The following is a 20,171-nucleotide window of genomic DNA, read 5'->3' on the forward strand; positions in this document are numbered from 1 at the left end:
ATGCTTGAATGTTTCGGTTTTGACAGACCATGATTATTATAGCGCAGGGGAACAAGATAACGAATGCCAGTAACAGCATCAATATGTTTCAAAAATATCCAAGAATTGGTCACAAAAACCCCTATAGACTATATGGACATGAACATATCAACACTTCTGTTTGCTGTTCATATAACCCTAAGACAATGATTAATCAAGAGCGTACCTTTTTTTGACTTTTTAAAAGAAAAAAAACTGGGTCGCATAACAGGTCGGGTACTTTTGTATTCATCAAAATTTGTGGTTCCAGGTTGGCTGAAAACATTGGGTGATCGCTGGACGTTTTTTAACCTACCTGCACGTCACTGATGGGGATATAAATTAGTCAAATTTATCTCTACTCAAAATGATGTGGACTCAAAATTTTATCTTAACTGAAAATGTTGCAGTTTAGGAAGTATTGTATTAAAGTGCTGCTAAATCAGCCTCATGCCAACAGTGTAATTGGCCGGGTATGTGTCTCTGTTTTTCTGTCTTGTATGTCAGTTTCTGTTTCTCGTTGGTAATTTTGTATCTTGTACTTGTCTGTGATCATTTTGTTATATTAAGTCTCTTCTGGGTCATTTTGTATCTCTCCAGGTCATCTTGTTAACAACAAGAAAGATCAGTTACTTTGCTCAGATAATCTGGCCTTGAGGCCATAAGCCTTCATAGGTCCTGTGCAGAGCACAACTATTTAGCAACTAATTTGTATCTGATGATGATTAACAACACACACAGCAGACTTTACAAAAAGCAGGATAATTAAAGTAATATATGCATCTGCATGGAGGTTATTTACAGTGCTGGCAAAATGAATGCATAAGTGGTCCAATGACGTGACATTATCAACGATGAGCTGATTGAGTCAATGATTAGATGAATCTTCCAAAACGGGCATGAAAAGAAGTACTCTATTAGTCAGCGTTCTTTATGTGATGTTTTCAAAATAATAAGGCCTATTTAGCAATCCAATAATGAGTACTTTTTAAAAGAAAAATAGATAGCACTGCTCCCATGTAATGATAGATGGATAGGTACAGATAAAGAGAGCGAGTGATGGATAGATGCCAAACTCTATGGTTTCTAGATTTTCTCACAATCAGGGGAAAGGAAAGCCTGAATGGAGGTGTTATAAAAGTCCTCACACATTGTCTCTTGTCATTACTTTCAAAAGCTTCTTATTCCCATTTGCCTTGATATCCACTTTAGCTCAGAGTTAGCTCCATCCTTCGTGATGTGTGACACATGGCCATAAAGTAATATGCCATTGTCACAAGAGGCAATGGGATGGGAGTTCAAAGTTACTTTGGGAGATTTTAGCCAATGAAAGTAACATTGGACAACACTTTTGGTGACAAATATTTGATGAGAAGCAAATATTTCTTCCATCCAGCCATACTGTATACAAAATTGTTCCTATTCAGGGTCAGAAGGATCTGGTGGAGCCCGTCCCTGCTCCCTTTGGGTGAAAGGCCAGGGTACACCCTGGACACGTGTCTGGGTCACAGGGATAGAAAACAAGTGGAGTGTAACTTTTCTTGACGGAATAATATTAGAAGCTTCTAGTTTAATATTCGCTCTTCTTGGATATTCACTCACCAACAGTTATGCTTTGAAGTCTCTCCAGGTATTGATTTCAGCATGTTTTTAAGATCACTATCCTGATCTAGAATCAATTTACCCTTTCATCTCTTTTTTGTTTGTTTTTTTTAAGATGGTAGAATGTCTGTTTGCACAATTTGCTAATTCAACACAGTCCTTCCACTAGCTTATAAATGTTATCCTGCTGCTGCCTGCAACAGAGGCCCAACCAATGATCAATATATCTAAGTAACGTCTGAAAATGTGTGCCTTTTCTTCTTCTTTCCTCTTTAAACATGCATGTTCCAATTGCAGCCAAAACATTGTATTTTGTCTTTGTTAGTTCATTAAACTCTGATGAAATGCATAATGCTTGAATAGATGTTCAACAATCATACTATGACGCGTCATCCAATGACCTCGTCAATGATATGACTATCACCTATCAGCACTCATCCTCAGTAGTGATGAAGTGCTTTGAGTGTCTGGTCATGGAACAAATCAAGGGAAAATGTTTTCAGTGTTGACCCACACCAATGGGGAAAACAAGGGGGAAAGGTCTGCTGCAGATGCCATCTTTTCTTTTCTATAATGTGCCACACCATAGTGACGTTCAGTATAACAATAACAAAAAAAAACACTAAAATACATATAGACATAAGACAGACACCAACCTCAACATGTACACAAAAAGGAAAAAAATATTAAAAGGACATATCTAAACAACAACAACAAACAAAAACAAAACAAAAAGAGGAATAACATGCCTCTAAATACCTTCTAACCCCCCTGTTACCTCCCTCCCCTATACATCCCTTAAACTTCACTATCGTTTATGTATACACCAAAATTCATATTTTTACAAATCCTCATTTCCATTCTTATTTCATAAACACAATACAACTAGAGGGAGAGAGACGCACCATGAGAGCAAGTAAACAAGCAAGTACATGACAATACCTCCAAAGATAATAACTAAAAAAAAAAAAAAACATAAACAAACAAAAAACGTTAAGTGCTCCCCGTTCAGTTGTTGACTCCTCCATGTATCTATCCGTCAAATAATCCATTGACCGCCTCAGCATACTAAGCTTTTAGGTGCAGTTAGATCTCTTCATGTCTTATACTATCTTAGCATTTCACCCCCATTTTTTATATACAGTAGCTCTCCCATTTAGCCCACAGCATGTGTCTCATCCAAAGATTTCCTCTGATTTTATACGTTAATTGCTCCATTTCTTTTACTTGTTCCATTAAGTCTCGCCATTTCTCTAAAACCGGACAGTTTTTTGTTATGAGTTTAGGAGCTGTTATTCTTAAAATTCTCATAAGGTACTTATCCTCAGTTTTAACTAACTATCTCTTTTGGCATTTTCCCTAACAAAGCAAACTCATAATCGATATTTAAGTCCAATTTCAAAATACAACAGATTTCTTTACAAATACTTGACCAATACGTTTTCAAAATAGGACAGGACCAGAAGATGTGACTGTAATCAGCATGGTTTTCACCACAATCCCGCCAACATTTTGATGTTGCTGGAATTTAGCTTGGTGGACAGGTGTTAAAAAATATCTCATCTGAATCTTCCATGCATATTCTCGCCAAAACAGAGATGCAGTTGTTTTATTTGAGGATGAGCTTATATCTTCCCAATCGGGTTTAGATAAAATAAGATCGAGTTCTTCTTGCCATCTTATTTTTTGTCTCAGTTCTTCTGGTTCGTCATCCCTTTCTAAGATGTTATATAGTACAGATATATGATGTTTAACATTCACACACTTATAATTCTTGACTAAAAATCGAATCAAAGGATGAAAGTCTCTAATTGTTTTCTTCTGTATATCACTGTTTTCCAGATAACTTCTAACATAGAAGTTATGGGAGGATGGCAGATCATATTCTTGTTGTAATAATGTAAATTCCACAATACCTTTTTTATCTATTAACTGTCCGAATATACTCAATCCTTTTTTGCTACAAATTTTAAATATACCCACTTCCTTGTTCGGTCTAAAGTCAGGATCTTTACTTATTTCTCTCAATACTAACAGTTCATTTTGGATGTTGCAGGTTGCAGATGCCATCTTATCTGTTGAACATTCGGCCTTTGCAAGGAGAGCAGGAGCACATTTTTAACGCTAGATTCCAGCTCTGTTTTCAATACTACCATCCCACAAACATTGCTGCATAAAGTGGAGACAAAGGAGATGCAGTTAAGTATTGAATTTTTTAGCAGACAGAAAACGGACTGTAAAGATCCACAACATAATTTCCTTACCCATTGTTCTCAACATCAGCTCCCCACAGGGGTTTGGCTGCTCAACTACACACCCAAGCAACCATATCATCAAGTTCACAGATGACACAGCAGTGGTGGTACTTTCCTCCCACAACAATATCTCAGCATACAAGCTAGAGCTGGGTCAACTGGTTGCCTGGTGCATACATAACCTCAGCATTAATGCGCGGAAAATTAGACTCCTTGCATCATTCTACAGATCTGCAGGAAATGTGAGTCGTTACATTAATGTACAGGTGTGTGTAGAGAGAGTTCACACCTCAGGGGTCATAGTAACTGCTTTTCCATTACACTTTTTCCTAAAAGAAAAAAATCGAAACTCTGAATTTGTAATAAAGGTACTGCTGCAGGAGGTCTGTGTTTCCACTGAACAGTTTTTCTTACTATGATTGTAACTCTCCTAGTTCTCTTGTAACTCTGTCTTGTCCTGCAAGAACCTCTCTTCAAAACAATTAAAAAGAAGTGCCATTCAAATGATAAACTCAGAGGCAAAGCCCTTATGTAATGTAGTAATCCATAATGATTAAGTAGTGTTATAGCACAACTAAATCGTATTAATGACGTCAAAAACAGAAGGCAAGTAGATTTTGACGACTTTAGATTGACCGTCTAAGTTACATCAGTTGCCAGAGCAAATGTGCTTTACATTTTGCGGTAAACTGAATTATTGATATGTCTGACAAAAAGAAAAAAAAATGTAAAAAGGGTTTTTTTCCAAATTAGATGCGTTTCCATTACACCTTTTTCTTTGCGATATTTAGGTTTTGTGTAAATCTAGAGGTCATGGAAACACAACTAGTGAGATGTGGGGAACTGCTCTGCAGCAGACATGAAGGCTCTGCAGCCGATAATCCTTCTAGATGCAGAAGGAAGATCATTGATAATAGTTTTCCTTTCAATCAATGGCACTTGTCCAAACCAGTGGATACAGGAACGGGGATGCCAGCTTTATGATGGGGACCAGTGGGACCACTCAGCCTACGTATGGACTATTTCTTCTCAGTTAGAAGGCTCCATGTCATTTGAGCCTTTCTGATGAACAGTTTCTTTTTGTCAGACTCTTTGTCACATGCCAGACTTACATAAGTATGTCATGCAACAACCACTTTACACACAATGTGCATTATGTTTGAAACATACAAAAAACTTCCTCACCTTTTGTACGGACTAAGTCCTAAACAAAGTCTAGTACTGGTTGCCAATACGGAATATTTAGTTTAGACGTGCGCCCAGCGCGCTCCAAACATATCAGACCAAAGGTTTTATTTGATTCACAATTGCTTCACAGGTTTATTTTTCTTAAAGGAGCATGAGGCAGGATTGAGGCAGGATTTATGAAAAAAATTCGTATACGTTTTAAGTTTTCTAGTAATAATGTCAGATGAAGCGTTCGAAACCAAAAAGAATGAGCCCTCTAGCATATCTGTCCGTTGCCTTGAACAGACTGTGTGCTGCAAAATGTGCTGGTATTTCCCGCGCTGTCCTGCGGATGTTACGTCGTTACGTCGATGTTACGTTACGTTACATGACGCTGCATGCACGATCTCCCCGTTCTCCCGTGCCGGCTTCACTGTTGGCTGCAGTACCCCCGACGGCCGTCGTGGCGAAGGGTGGCGCTAATGAGTCTCATTTCTTAAAAGGAGCCTCATGCTCCTTTAAAGGGGACCTATTATGAAAAACACGTTTTCTCTTGCTTTAACATATATAAAGTGGTCTCCCCTCAGCCTGCTAACTCAGAGAAGGAGGAAAGCAACCAAATTCTGCAGTGTCTGTACAGCCGCCATCCAGTGTGATGTGGCTTCTACGAGCCGTTCAGATTCTGCTCCCTTTAGTTACGTAACGACGAGAGCGATGCGTGAAACCATGCCCACAACTAACTCTGGCTGGAACAAGAACAACAACTCCGCCGGCCAGAGCTTCTGCCATTTTTTCGTAGCGGTTTATCGTGATGGCGTCTATTCAAGCTAGACATGCGAATTGCTCTGTTGTTGTTTGTAAAAAACACAAGTGATGCTTTATGCCCTCCCCTGCTACGCGTCATTCAGGCAGCCAATCAGCACTGTGCCTCATTATCATAGCCCGCATAGATAATGAGGTTAGAGAATGGGATGCTAAAGACATGGCTCAGAGGCTGAATTTCTAATTTATTTAGCAAAAAAAATCAAAAGTTTCCTTTTAAGACATTCAAGGTCTGTTTAAAATAGGTATTAGATGCCATAATAGGTCCCCTTTAACTTTAACTCATAAAACTTAACAAAAACAACAAACGGAATTGCTCACATCCAAAAACACATAAGCAAAAACTAGATACATCCTACGCACACACTAGGTACAGTCGGAAACTGTTTCCTTCTCCAATCAGCAACACCTGTGTTTGGGTTTCCCCAGGTTAAATGGCATAACCCAGCTGACCCAGAATCAGCTGAGCCACACGGCAAATACAGCCCCCTAGTGGCATGGAGCAAAATTACATGACATTATACAAAAATAAATATGGCTCATACACCTTTTGAAAAATCATTCACCTATACTAGACTGTTCATGCTGGGTGTGTGTATAAGTATGTATGGATATACATGAATGTGTGCAGTTTTTTAGTAATATTTGTATTTACTGCTATTCTTTTTTCTTCCCTGTCATATGCTACAAGAATGTTTGACTGTAGAATTCTTCACTTGCCAACTTCCATCCATCCAGTTCCTATACCCGTTTTATCCTTTGCAGGATCACGGGGGTCTGCTGGAGTCTATCCCAGCTCATTACAGGGGAGAGGCAGCGGTACACCCTGGACAGGTCGCCAGTCTATCACACAGCTACATATATAGACAGACAACCAGGTATCATTCGTCAACTTTTAACAGTGAATAATGTGATGGGGACACATTTAATGATTTTTTTAGAAAACTATACTATAAAAGGTAATATTTGTGCCATGGGGCTAGAGAGTGGAAGCATGTAATACTACCCTTAAGTCTGCCAAATCTTTCTGAAGGTCTTTTAATGCTTGCAGGGAGTAATATTTGATTGGCACTTGGATTTTTGCAGCAATGATTGCAAAAAAGCTTAAAGGCCTTAAAGTTAGACGAATTAAATAATCTGATAGCTCAAATGCACTGTAGTAACCAAACTCTCTTTTGGGTTGTTTTTTTTTGTCGACTGGTACGAAAATAATATGACACTATTCTTGTTTTAAAAAAAGCTTCAAAAAGTATAATTGTTAACTTTAAAAAGCATACATTTTGAAGGTTATTCAAACTTTTGCAACCTACTCTATGAGTATGTTGCTACACTGTAAATGTTTGTGGTGATTTTACAGAAAGCAAAATTGCCTGTTGGGACTGGAAAGGATTTTGAAGAGGCGGAGAGATTGAACCGAAAGATTAAAGTTGGTGAGAGCATTTGGAGTTTTTCGATCTTTGAAGAGCAAGAGCAACAAGCAGATTTTGGTGATAAGTCTTTGTTATTAATTAGAGATGACTACTACATTAAATATAATCATTTCATGCAGTATTGACATAACAACAAAGCATATAAAGGACAATTCAAGACCAGTCAAAACAACCCTCACTGTATCACAACTTATCATAATGCAGCATACAAAAACTAAATCTTAATCAACAATTCTTTTTCCATAGATTGTTTTGTACCCCCTCAGATCAAAAGACTGATTTTAATTTAATAAATCTCTAATGCACGGTAGGGATGCTGATTGTGTAATTCTGCTCCCTAATTAAAGAGTCCAGGAACAGTAAAATGGAGTAAGTTCATTCAAAAATTAAAAAAATAAAAAGCCTTTACACAATGAACCTTAATTATAGACTCTGAAGAGGCCCCCTGGTGAGCTGGGGGAAATCTACACATCTTGAACAGTTAAACATCAGTTATCACAAAGAAACAAAGACCTAGCTTAGAAAAGTCGATGCTATAATTAAACAGTGAAGTGTCTTTATTTAAAGAGAAGATCAGGTTAACGAAATAGGACATGACTGAAAATTGCAACTGTGCTCTGGTTGTCATTATAAAGGATTATAAAGGTGTCAGGATTAAACCCAACTTTGCTTCGTACTCACTGTGGACCACTTCAGCTCATCATAATTTTTCTACAGAAGAGAAATTATTTGCTTTTTTTAAGTACTGAAGACTGATTTTCACTCTGAGGTTGTGGCAAGATCTGTGTCTAGGGGTCTTACATTTACAAAGTTGGAATGAATCTACTTAGATAGACACAACTAGTTGCCAGAAATTGTGTAAATTCTAGTCAACTTCTTGCTGAGATTATTTCTTAATTCGGTGTCCGCTGCTCAAGCACAAAAAGTGATCAAAGAAAAATATTAATGTCAGGAAAGAGAGAAAATTTGGATTGAAGATGGAATGTGATGAGTACATGTTTAAAGAATTTACCATCCAATCCAAAATTATATGTTATGTAAGGATTAGTCCACCGCTGCAGGAAAAAGGAAGTTTAAAAAAAGTCCAGCTATAAACAGAATGTCAATATCCTCTGCTATATTTATCACCTCGAAAGAAAAAGTCTAAACAAAAAAAATCACATGATATAAAGCTGAATATATCATCTATGTGAAGTAAATTATAGATCACAGTAGGAAATACAGGGTGTGAGGTAATATGAAGAAATGCTGTGGGGGGGTAAGTGTATTTTTTTTGTGTGTTAAACTGGGCGTGAGACTGGGAGTCAGCAGCACTGGAAGTGTGTGGTTATGGTTTGTGGTTTTCACTCGGCGCTAACATCTCAGCCGAGTTTTCAACAAGGAGGGACACACAAAGCAGACTCTTCCAAATGCAAGAGGGCATGCCGGCTCCTTGTAGCCTACAGGAGAAGGTGAAAAATAAACATCTTCATCGCATCAAGTGTTTTAAGGGCATGCTCTTGTCAGTGTGAGTCAGGCTTTCAGCCACACTCGTTGTTGTGGGTGACCTTAGACAGAATTCACACGTGTGAAAAAGAGAGCTGGCTCTCTTTTAGTTTTAAAGGTTCGTGTATCTGGCAACAGCATTCCCCTGCAGTTGCAGTCACCACCAGAGGGACATTAGTAGGTGAGGACAAATTGCATAGGAAGGACCCAACAAACACAACACAGAGGCTGACATGCTTATTTGTCCAATGGAAACAGACCTGCTCACACAGCCCACATGGCCTAAAGGATTTATTTATTTATTTGTTTTTTGTTAACATTTTAACTTATTGAACGTAGTGAAACTAACATTATCGCCATGCTGCAGATATTGTCAAATAAGGAGAACAGAAACACATAACTAACATCAAAAGACAGGTATGGGCATATTCTCCACTTACATACTGTATTGTGCAAGTTTCCATTAAAACTATGTGGATTTGTGGACTGTATACTTGACTTATTCATTTCACAACAATTTACAAATAGTAAAAATGTATGTTTATTAAACATGATGCCAGTCCTGCCCCCTGGATACGCATGCATCTAATAATATTTGTAGAACCAATTTCGTGCAGAGTCATTCATTTACATTTATTTACACATGATTACATTAGAGAATGAACCCTCGCACACTCACATTGAGATCCAGATGCAGAGCTGCTGCTTGCCATCTATATGCAACTCTCAGCAAATAAATCAAGTTTAATTCACTGCTTTTAAATTTGGAGTGAGCCACATATTCTTGATATTATGGTTATGCAGACAGCAAAGATGCTGTGGGAAGAGTGATGTGGTTTGTTCAGACAACTGTTTGATGTTTTTTAAAGACAAGTATGAGAATATCCACCCCCTATTTCAATCAAAGAGTTTATGTTAAGTCCTTATCTTGTCTTAAACTAAGGTAAATACAGTCTCAGATAAACAACAAGTTATGACACATTACACTATTTCATTATTTATTGAATAAAAAACTAAGACAAGTGCCAAAGCGGTTTCCACAGAAGATACCTGGACAATAGCAACTTTATCATGTATTGTGTGACGGCCTCTATAAATACAAAAGTTTGAAAGTCTGCAGAGATTAGATAGGCTATGTAGAAGATCATACAGTTGAGGACACAATGGCAGTTTGTGTAGTGTGTGTGTGTGTGTGTGTGTGTGTGTGTGTGTGTGTGTGTGTGTGTGTGTGTGTGTGTGTGTGTGTGTGTGTGTGTGTGTGTGTGTTATGAGTTGAGACAGTTGTGAGGACCCAAACGCAGGAGATCACCAGGAGTTGCAAACAGAAAAAGTGCTGTATTTAACTTAAAGTCCTGCACATACAGGAATACAAAAAGCAGGTTCACTATAAAAACAGAAGACTCAAAAACCATCCAGGTAGAAAACCGATCAGGATGGAAAAACCAGATGAGATGGAAAACATACAGTCCAGTGAGAGGGAACAGAAAGACAAGTCAAGATGTACTCAGAGGGCTGACGAGACACAGGTGCAAACAGTCAGGGAGATGAGGTCAAGGAAACAGAAAACAATACCAAGACTGACCTTCAAAGTAAAACAGGAAGTGAAGTAAACAGAAACAGATGAGGTCAGAGAAGAGAACGCAAGACAAGACCCAAGAACACCAACGTTAAACTGAACTGAGATCCTGACAGAAAATACCAAAACTAAACATGAGGTATAACAAAACTTTAAGAAAACCCAACCAACTCTAATTGTACACCATAACAGCGTGACCTCCTTGTTAAATCAGCAAACACCAGACCGACTTTATATGTCCAGTTAAAAGTCTGCCAGTCTAAACAGCACAGACACTAACAGTTGAATTCCAAGGAGAAAATGAATAAAAAAGTAGTTAACCTTTTACAGTGAGAAACATTATTTACAACTGAAACCCATTCAAGACAGCTGGCAATCTTCCCAGAAAGGACATCTCAGCAAGTCCCCTCTAAGGCCGCAGTGTTCAGTCCACAAAGAGATCACAAGAACTAAGCACTTTATACCAATTGATAAGCGAGGTGATGGAAGGTTGATAATTTGTTCCTAAACTCATCTGTCTGATTAAGAACTCTTGACTCAAATGTGAAGCCATCTCTCAAACGACTAAACCTTGGCTTCAGTTTGATTTATTCAACCAGTACATTTTCAAAAGAGTTATATGTTGCCAATCAATGTCCAGACCACGACTCAGCTGAATTATTTTGATGGAAGCTTAAGAGAGCTGTGCTTTAACAAATGCTCACAAATCAATCTGAAAAGGTGTAAAGCTGTGTTTTTATTACCCCTATCTGCGCTAAACCAAAATATTGCAAAGAAAAACCTGTAATGGAAATGCCTGTAATTTGAAAAAACTGCCAAATAGTGTAAAAACCTTTTTACACTTTCACAAGGGGCCTTTTATAATCCAGTTTATCGCAAAACTGTAATGGAAACACTGTTTGCACATTTGCACATTTGTGGCAGTGCTGGGTGTGACACAGTCTGTCAATCGAGTCATCAAAATCTAGTTTCTAGGTATCTTTGGCCTCATTAATATGATGTAGTTGTGCTATAACACTACTTAATCAATAATCATTACTGAATTACAGAGGCACTTTGCCTCTGAATAATCATTTGAATGATCATCAGCTGCCTTCATCTTCTGATGACTATTTTCATAACAGTGGTGGCAGGGATCGCAATTTGTCAAAGATTGACTAAAGATGTCTTTGTCCGTCTTCAAAGTCAAAATCTTCTTTTTAATTGCTTTGAGTCTCGCAGGACGCAATACGGAGAGTTACTGAGATACAGTTAGAATTAGGAGACTTACGCTCATAAAAAGAAAAACACCATTCAATGGAAACACCAAGCCCCTGCAGCTGTACCTTTATCGCAAATTCAGACTTTCGTGTTTCATTTGCAAAAAAGTGTAATTGAAACTCGACTTGGGAGACAGAAAAAGTCATACAGAAAATGATTGCTTCGAGTTGTTTCTTCAAAGATCTTGAATCACGGGGTTTACACAATTAAAAGAACATGCTTTCCTAACCTCTACCCAGGCTGCATAATAATATGTCTGATTAAATACTCCAGTGTGAAGAACACCACACTACAGGAACACAAGGCTGACATTTACCGTCATAAAATATATTTGTAGAACAAAGGCAAAGAATATCAACTGAAATCTGGCAAAAGAAGAGAAAAATGCCGTGAAGGAAGGTGTAACCTAGGGGAAAATTGATTGAGTGAATTTAGCACAGTGGAGCACAGTGGAGCACAGTCTCTCACGTACACACACATACCTGCATGCGCCAGCGCAATGCAGACTTGTTATGTCCACCTTGAATAGAGCCAGTGTTCAGGGCAATCATCCAGGGAGTAGCCACACCTAAAAAAGCCCACAAACCCAGCACTGAGCTATACTTGGGACAAACAACACCAGCTGCAACGATTAAAAACAGAAGTCAACACCTCCTCTCCAATCATATTTTCCCTAGTTGAATAAGGAATAGCTAAATGGCATTTGTATTAAAGCACAAAGAAAAGCAAAGACAAGTAACTATCAGATTATGAACTGCATCAGCACAGGAGCATTGGTCTCTGGTCAGTATTTAGAGGACGACTGCAAACAGAGGGCAGCTGCCAACTGTCCAGACCCATCAGTTCATCATCAGTTCAGCTGGAACCGATGAAATGTGGGAGGACAAGAGGGAAAGGAAGCTGCCTCCTCTTCTCAATATGCGCACATCCTGGAATGTGTCGAGAGAGTTTGGCTGGAGAGCTTTGAGAAGCTGTAGTTATAGGTTTATTTATAAACACCGTGAGTATATTCCTGAAGGAAAATTCTCGCTTACATTGCTCGATTCATCAGGGAATGATGTCAAATGCAGTTAAGGGACAACTAACTTCTTTTAACTGAGTAGGATTTTCTACTATCTGACTATTGCTGAAAATGTGTTTCCTTTTCCTGACCATGATTACAATCGCCATCTAAAAGTTGTGGCTGATTAATTGTTTTATTGATGCTGACTGTCTCGGAGGATTGTACCTGACAAAAATGGAGAGTGATTTTAAATCCTCACATTTGAGATGCAGAATGCAGAAAAAAAATGAGAAAACCAAAATAAACTGTTGAGATGGGTGATGTATGATGACAGTAGGTGCCTTGTATAATTGGTACAGCCCAATTAACATCACCACCTAGTGTCACATTCCTAATGCAAAGGGATTAGATAGTTTCCAAAACCTCAAAGACAAATATTATTTGGATAACCATTTTCTTTAGATATCTGCCGGTAATATCCTACTTTGAAAGTAACATAAAAATAGTGGATTGCAACAGAGACATGATAAATATTTGTTAGCAGCATATAAATCCAAACCAGACAGAAAAGTGATTGCTAGATTTTATCAATGCGTACAGGAGCACACTGAGATATCTACATTTCACATGTGAAAATATGCAAATATAATTATCTCAAAGGCAGACTAGCTGAACACAAAACTCAACTGAGTACCTCGAGTTCAGGTTATTGAAGAGAAAAATGTTTTACTACTCTGAAAGCAAAACAAAAGGTAAAACCACTGCAGGTCACGTCCAGATCTATTGGGATTGTAGTTATTCTTATTTATTGGATTGAAACAGTAAATATGATCAATTCAATAAGTGGTTTTGAGATTTGGGAACAATGGGGAATAGCTCGCCTACACTCAACTCCGGATAAACTGACAGCCAGTAATAAAGTGATAACAAGAAAATAGTGAAATAAATGAGCCCCAACAAAGAAGGAATGGGTTGATATTGCCAAAGAAATATATGAAATGGAAAAAATTACTTTCTATGTATGGAAAACTTCTTTAATTACTTAAGAAAATTGATGAACTATTATTTAAAAGGATTCAAATTGACTGTTTTCTTTTAAAGAAATAATAATGTACATGTACAGTACATGTACTGTACTGTACATGTACAGTACTGCAAACAGATGTGATTTTGCCTTTTGTGTGCGAGAATGATGGTTGCACCGTCCACTGACCACACTGATCTTTAGTTTGTCTAATTATTTTGTTTACTTGTGTTTTCATGTCTGTGCTTTACCTGGTCTTTGTACTTTTTCATAAGAACTTTAATTTCATAAGAATGAAGTTCAAAGAAAAAAAAACAATATTGCATCATGTTGCTCTGCAGGTACTGGAGTATCATCATCTATTAAGCAACTGTTTTCAATTTTATTAAAAAGTAGTTTTGCCATATTTATACAATAACTGCGGGTAGCTGTATAGTTTAAGTTTATCAAATTGTATCAAACAATTTGAATGTATCCTATTTTTAAATAAAAATGGAAAATTGAGGGTAAATTAAAATAAAAATGAATAAAAAAAATAATTACAAGAAAAATGTTAATGAACCTATGGTAATGTTACAAATGTTCATAAGAATACTAAAAATGAAAATATATTGTTAACTTATTGAAGATAATGATACAGCATAACTTGTTGCAAGTTGCAAAAGTAAATCTTTTTGAAATTAGCAGTTAATTGGAAAACTAGAGTCTGATGTCTAGCTGTTGTTGCTTTTTTGTTTTGTTTTGTTTTTAAGCAGAGAAATCTGTCAAAGTCTGAGCTTGGCAAACTTTATGTGGGAGTGCATAAATCCCTTTTACTGCCTGCTCGACCAAATGGCAGGCAGTTAAAGGGATAATGCCATGAACACGTCTGAAAAGTTTGGACTGCCACAAACGGACCGATTTAGCAGCAACGATCACTTCAACAACAAAGCATTTAATAGTCCTACAGGTGACAAATGAACTGACGTTCTGTTGTTGCCTGGTGTTGGGGCTCCTGAGTCAACCAGTCTTTTTCATAACTGTTTCATCCTTGTCAGAGCTTGACGATCTGGGGCCTATCTGAGGAGAGTCGGTATACACCTTTGACAAGTTGGAATTTCATGACAGGGCTACACAGAGAAAAGCAGGACAAACAGCCAACTAACTACTAACATTAAATCCAATTAATCTTAAATGCATGTTTTTTTACAATGGAAGAAAACGCAAACTAAACAAAGAAAGGTCCCAAAAACACATTAAAACCAGGAACCCTCTGATGGTGAAGTGACAATCCAAACCAGCAAACACTGCTGCCTGGAAATAATCACGTGAACAAGATGCTGGACAATGGTTTTGAGCACTCAAAATCCAAACTATGACATTTTTGTTTAAATAAAAAACACTGCCTCCAGAAAACGTACACTCAAACACTACATTCCTGCATTATGGCCTGAGTCTATTTCTCAAAATGTCTGGCTTGGCATGGAAAAACAAATTCTGAATTATAGAGAATTTGTAATGAAAATATCATGGAACAGCTGAGTGTGAACTAAATCTTGAAAAGGCTGGTCATGCAGCAAGGCAACAATCCTTCACGCTTTAAGCAAGAGTGGTAATGTTTAATGTAAGGTAATGTTTCAAAATGGCCAAGGCAAAGCTGAGACCTTAATCCAATAGCAATATTACTGGTGGATATTAACAGAACTGTGTAAGGACATTTTCCAGATTTAAGGCTGTTTTGTACAGAGGAATATGTCAAAATGTCAAATATCTATCCATCCATCCTCTATACCTCCGTAATATTACTTAATATGTGAAGTATAATTATTTTGTCTCACTAGCTAAACTTGGAAATCTGATGATGCAGGTAATACTTATCAGGTAATACTTATTAGAAATATTTTGAACTCCTCTCTTTTTGATGGACCTAATGCAGGGTAACACAACAGTGACTGAATCAAATACACTGGCCAGATATGAATGTGAAGCCTAACTGTTATCTAAAACAACTTTCTGGTAGCTACAAGTGTATTATAATGGTTAACTTGCTGAAAGAAATGAGGGTAGTACTTTTAAGGTCTGGAACAAGGCTCAGTATGAGCTTTTACTGTTGTCCACTTCTACTGTTCAGCGCAGTTGCTCCACTGAGCTTCATGTGTATTTTTCATGCTTACAAAGAGCAACAATGCGGTTGCTTTTGCAAAGGTCTTCTTCTTTGTTGTAATATATTGTAGTTTCTCTCAATGCATATACAATGGCTTTTTTCATCTCTATGGAAAATGAATTATCCTTGTGTGACTATTCAGTCCAAAATGTAAAATCTTTCGTATAGATCCGGAGAGGTGGACAACAAGCACATTCTTTGAAGTTGATGATGAGTTTTTCCAGCTATCAATTCAAACATACAGCAATCAGAAAAATCTGAAATTGAAATAATAGCATTTAGAGAAAAAAAATATGACTTTTTTTTCCAGACAGGTTTCTTTTTAATACAGCTACTGCCCTTGTTAAAGGTAGCTTTGATATCTAATGTGCCACATGTAGTATGGAGCAGCCTTCATGCAACCTCTGCGATCCTAACATAAGGGCACATTGTATAGCAGTGAATACCTCTGCACTTTGCCAGCCGGCCATGGCTTTGCTAAATCAGTGAGGCCTTAAGTTCCTGTAACCCCTAAAGGATAAAAAAAAAGGAAAGAAAAACTCTTGGGAAGGGATATCTTGAGGAATGGCTGGTATTCGGCCGTGTTGTTCTCCAGAAATTCAGTTCTGTCTGTTTCAGCATGGGCCAGGAAAACATTCCTCAGCCAATCAGAAAGTCCCATTCTCACACGTCACCTCATTTACACAAACATAAAATGCCAATAAACCTAAGCACCACTTACGGCAACAATTCACGAACATTGAAGGCAATACTGGACAGTTTTACAAGCGATATTTTTATGAGCAAATCTGAACAGTGATCTTAAGTATGATTGATTTATCCCAGACTTAAGTAAACAGAGTGCAACATCCATTACTCAATTCACAAAAGATTATAAAAATTCAGGACATAGTTTATCCCCTCTCATTAGGCAAAGTCAGAGACAACAGCTCACTATTTATCAAAGTTAAATCTCTCAGGCAAGGTCACTGACTCGTGTGTAGAGGCTACGATAATAATTTAAAAGCAACTTTTAAAAGCAAAGAAGACGATTAAAAAAAAAAGAGTCTGACTATTGAATTTAACTTACCACGCACTTATCTGAATCTTTGTACTCTCTCCCGTCTGTCTCACTTCTTTACTCAGCATATGACAAAACTTCTTAAATTGGTCCTTTCAAAAAGCGCCCTCCCTCTTTGCTCTCTCACTCAACATGGATGCGCATGTGACTTTATTGAAGTGGGAAAGCGGCGCAACGGCGACACCTAGTGGACAGTAAAGATGCAGCGCTAAAAATAAGAAGAAAAAAAACTAGTCCTCTGACTCCAGGGCTCCAATGCGGCTTCAAAAAATACAATTAAACGTGTTAATTGTAGTAGTAGTAGTAGTAGTAGTAGTAGTGTTTATTTCGAATATGAATCATATCAAAAAAGAAAGAAAATAAGACAATCGTCTTAACATGAGACATAACAAAGTACATATTCGAAAGGGAGTGAGAAGAAGTAAAACTTATAAACTCTCACCCCCTCTCCTTAAATATGACTAGCTAACACATGCGAACATAACATTATGCAAACATAATAAAAAAAATATAAATAAAAATAAAAATAAAAAAAACAAAAACAATCAAAACAAGACAATAAAAACATTGTAGCAACATAAGCTACTGACTAGTGTAAGAAAATAAGGATAAAAATACATAAATAAAAAATAAACACTGTATCATTGCACCCAAGCATTTTGCTCATCCCTGTACCTCTGAAAAATAATATCTTTGTATTTTATTTTAAACGGTTTAATATTTGGACATTGCTTTAATTCCATTGAAAACTTGTTCCATAGCCTCACCCCGCTGACTGAAACACAAAAACCTTTCCTGTTTGTGCGTATTAATGTGACATTAAAATTACTTTTGCCGCTTAAACCATATCTTCCCTCATGAATACTAAATAATTTCTGTATATTTGTTGGTAAGAGATAATTTTTTGCTTTGAACATTATTTGCGCTGTTTGATAGCCCACAATATCCATAAATTTGAGTATTTTGGACTTCAGGAATAATGGGTTTGTGTGTTCCTTGTAGTCAGCGTTGTGGATTATTCTTATTGCTCTTTTTTGCATTATGGTTAATGGCTGTAGAGATGTTTTGTAATTGTTGCCCCAGATTTCTGCACAGTATTGAAAATATGGAAAATTGTTGTTTTCAAACTCTGCTTTGCTGAGTTTTTGTTTTATATTGATGTGGTGGTAGTTCATGAAGTAAAATGATTGTTTTTCAAAGAAACATGAACTAGGAAGCCGGAACTTAAACCAGCTACTTCTCAAACTGAGCCTTAAAAAATAAACCTGACGAGCCTTCAATGTGTTATTTATTTATTTATTTTTCTATTTTATTTAGATACAATGTAGTTTAGATAAAAGCATCAGAATAAATGCATTGCTATTATATAAAAGGCAGGTCGAAATTTTATTTTAGAATTGTTTTCAAGAGAGGTATTGAACTGCTGTTATGGGATTTATATCAGATCTTAAATACGTCTGTTGTGGAGAGTGTAATGTCATCTGCAGTCATCTGTTTGGGTAGCAGCGTCAAAGCGAGCAACCTTAAAAAATGAACAAACTGGTAAAGGAGGCTGGCTCTGTTCATAGAACCACATAATGGGCAACACTGAGTATCCTGGTCACAAGACAATAATTCAAAAAGAGTGACTTCAGTCAAAATGCTACAGGAGATCCGCAGTTATGACCATCTATAATGTCTCTTTGAAGAAACTTGGATAATAAAAGCTGCTGCAATGTGAACCAAGTGAGCCAGGTTAGGTTCCATGTGGATATCTCCCACGTGACCTAGTATGCATAGTGTGGGGCACACTGGAATTCTGTAATTGATCCATGTAGATAAATCCTCACATATCTCCATCCAGAACTTCTGTACCGGTTCACAAAACCATAAAGCATGCATATAATTATCAGGGGTGTTCTCTGTGCACTGTGAGCAGATATAAGAGGGTTTCCATCTGGAACATCCTTTGTCCTGTATAATGTGTTCTGTAAACAATGCTAATATTAATGCTTTTAAAGCATTTATGATGTTTAATATTTTTACTAATAAATGGTAAATCTGAGATTTCCAAATCATTGCAAAACACTTGTTCTGAATCCAGCCATTGACTATCTAGTATCTTACTTAGTCTCAAGGACACAGAACTCTGGCTGCTCCTCTGATGTGCTCATTGTGCCACCTCTAGCTCCAGCTCTGTTCCGTGTCTTGGTGTTACGCCCCTCTGCACATGTGTAGGAGTCAATACATGCTTCACTGGCTGCACCTGGATAAAACTTCACCCTCACTCCGGCCGCTACGCTTCTATCACAGATGATTCTAGACACTCTTCTCCACCAGCTCCACCATGCCTTGACCTCCTTTACCACCTTCTTCGCCTCTTTTCCACACTCCCCATTGCTCTTCTCAGTTGACTTTCAAAGCTACTTTTTATAATTGTAAATATTTAATTTGACCAGGATGTTAACCATCCTGGTCATTCTGTGGAGAATTTCACGAGTGATAAAACCACACCACTCAAAATTAGATTTAACATCTGATGCTGTAATTTAATTATGATAACAGTGAAACCAAAGAAAGGTAATAACTCAAATGCAAGAACATGCATGAAATGTATTCTATTTCCTTGCTGATGTAGCGACTATTGTATGTCTGTGCCCAGCACACCATGGAAATGCTCAAACAGAACTTTTAGTCCTCATCTTCTGAAAAGAGCCAGTGATGCAGCTCCTCATCTTTGGGGCTGTCAGACTCCTCATTGGCCTGGGTCTTGTGCTTGACATGCATGCATCTGGTCATGAGCTTTCTTCCAGTCTAAAAACAAACCAAAAAGGAATTTAATTGATCAGAAAAAACATGTTATTTTTCTGAACTTGTGAAGAAGGTTTCTGAAGTTCACACACTTGCACAGCTTGTAACTGTTATACCCTGCAGATTACATCACACATTTCACCCAGTGCTCCATAATATCAATGCAGTGTTAGATGTAGTACATAATAAAAATTTAGCAAAAGCTACAGCAAAAGCTGTTTTAAGTTGTGACAAAATATTGATACACATTCACAAGGAAATATATAATCTTGGACAGCCTTAATTTAGGAGTCACATACACTTTTTTTGCCTTCTGCCAGACATCTTTTTCTGCACCTCTCCATCATTACTCTCTTTTTCTCTTTTTCCAGTTGTAGTCTTTCCTGTTCCAGTCTGAAATAGGAAAGAGTAAAGATAAGAAGCCAATTATTTTATGCAATACACCAAAAAATTTAAAAATCAAAATATTCTGAAAGCGCCTTGTGCAGTCGGAGCTGGAGTATAAGCGAACCATTAACATTTAGAAATAATTTTTC

At 37.3% G+C, this 20,171-nt stretch overlaps 1 protein-coding gene across 1 annotated transcript in view; it reads right to left on the reverse strand.

The window, feature by feature from the left end:
• Positions 1–16,915, reverse strand: part of tspan4a (tetraspanin 4a) — a 213,877-nt gene extending 196,962 nt beyond the window's left edge. The window contains exon 1 of the mRNA XM_061709347.1: positions 16,855–16,915. The gene's annotated coding sequence lies outside the window, so the exon portion shown is untranslated. The remainder of the gene's footprint in view (positions 1–16,854) is intronic.
• Between the last annotated feature and the right edge of the window lie 3,256 nt (positions 16,916–20,171).

Source organism: Cololabis saira, chromosome 2 (assembly GCF_033807715.1).
Source record: "Cololabis saira isolate AMF1-May2022 chromosome 2, fColSai1.1, whole genome shotgun sequence".
NCBI lineage: Eukaryota > Metazoa > Chordata > Actinopteri > Beloniformes > Belonidae > Cololabis > Cololabis saira.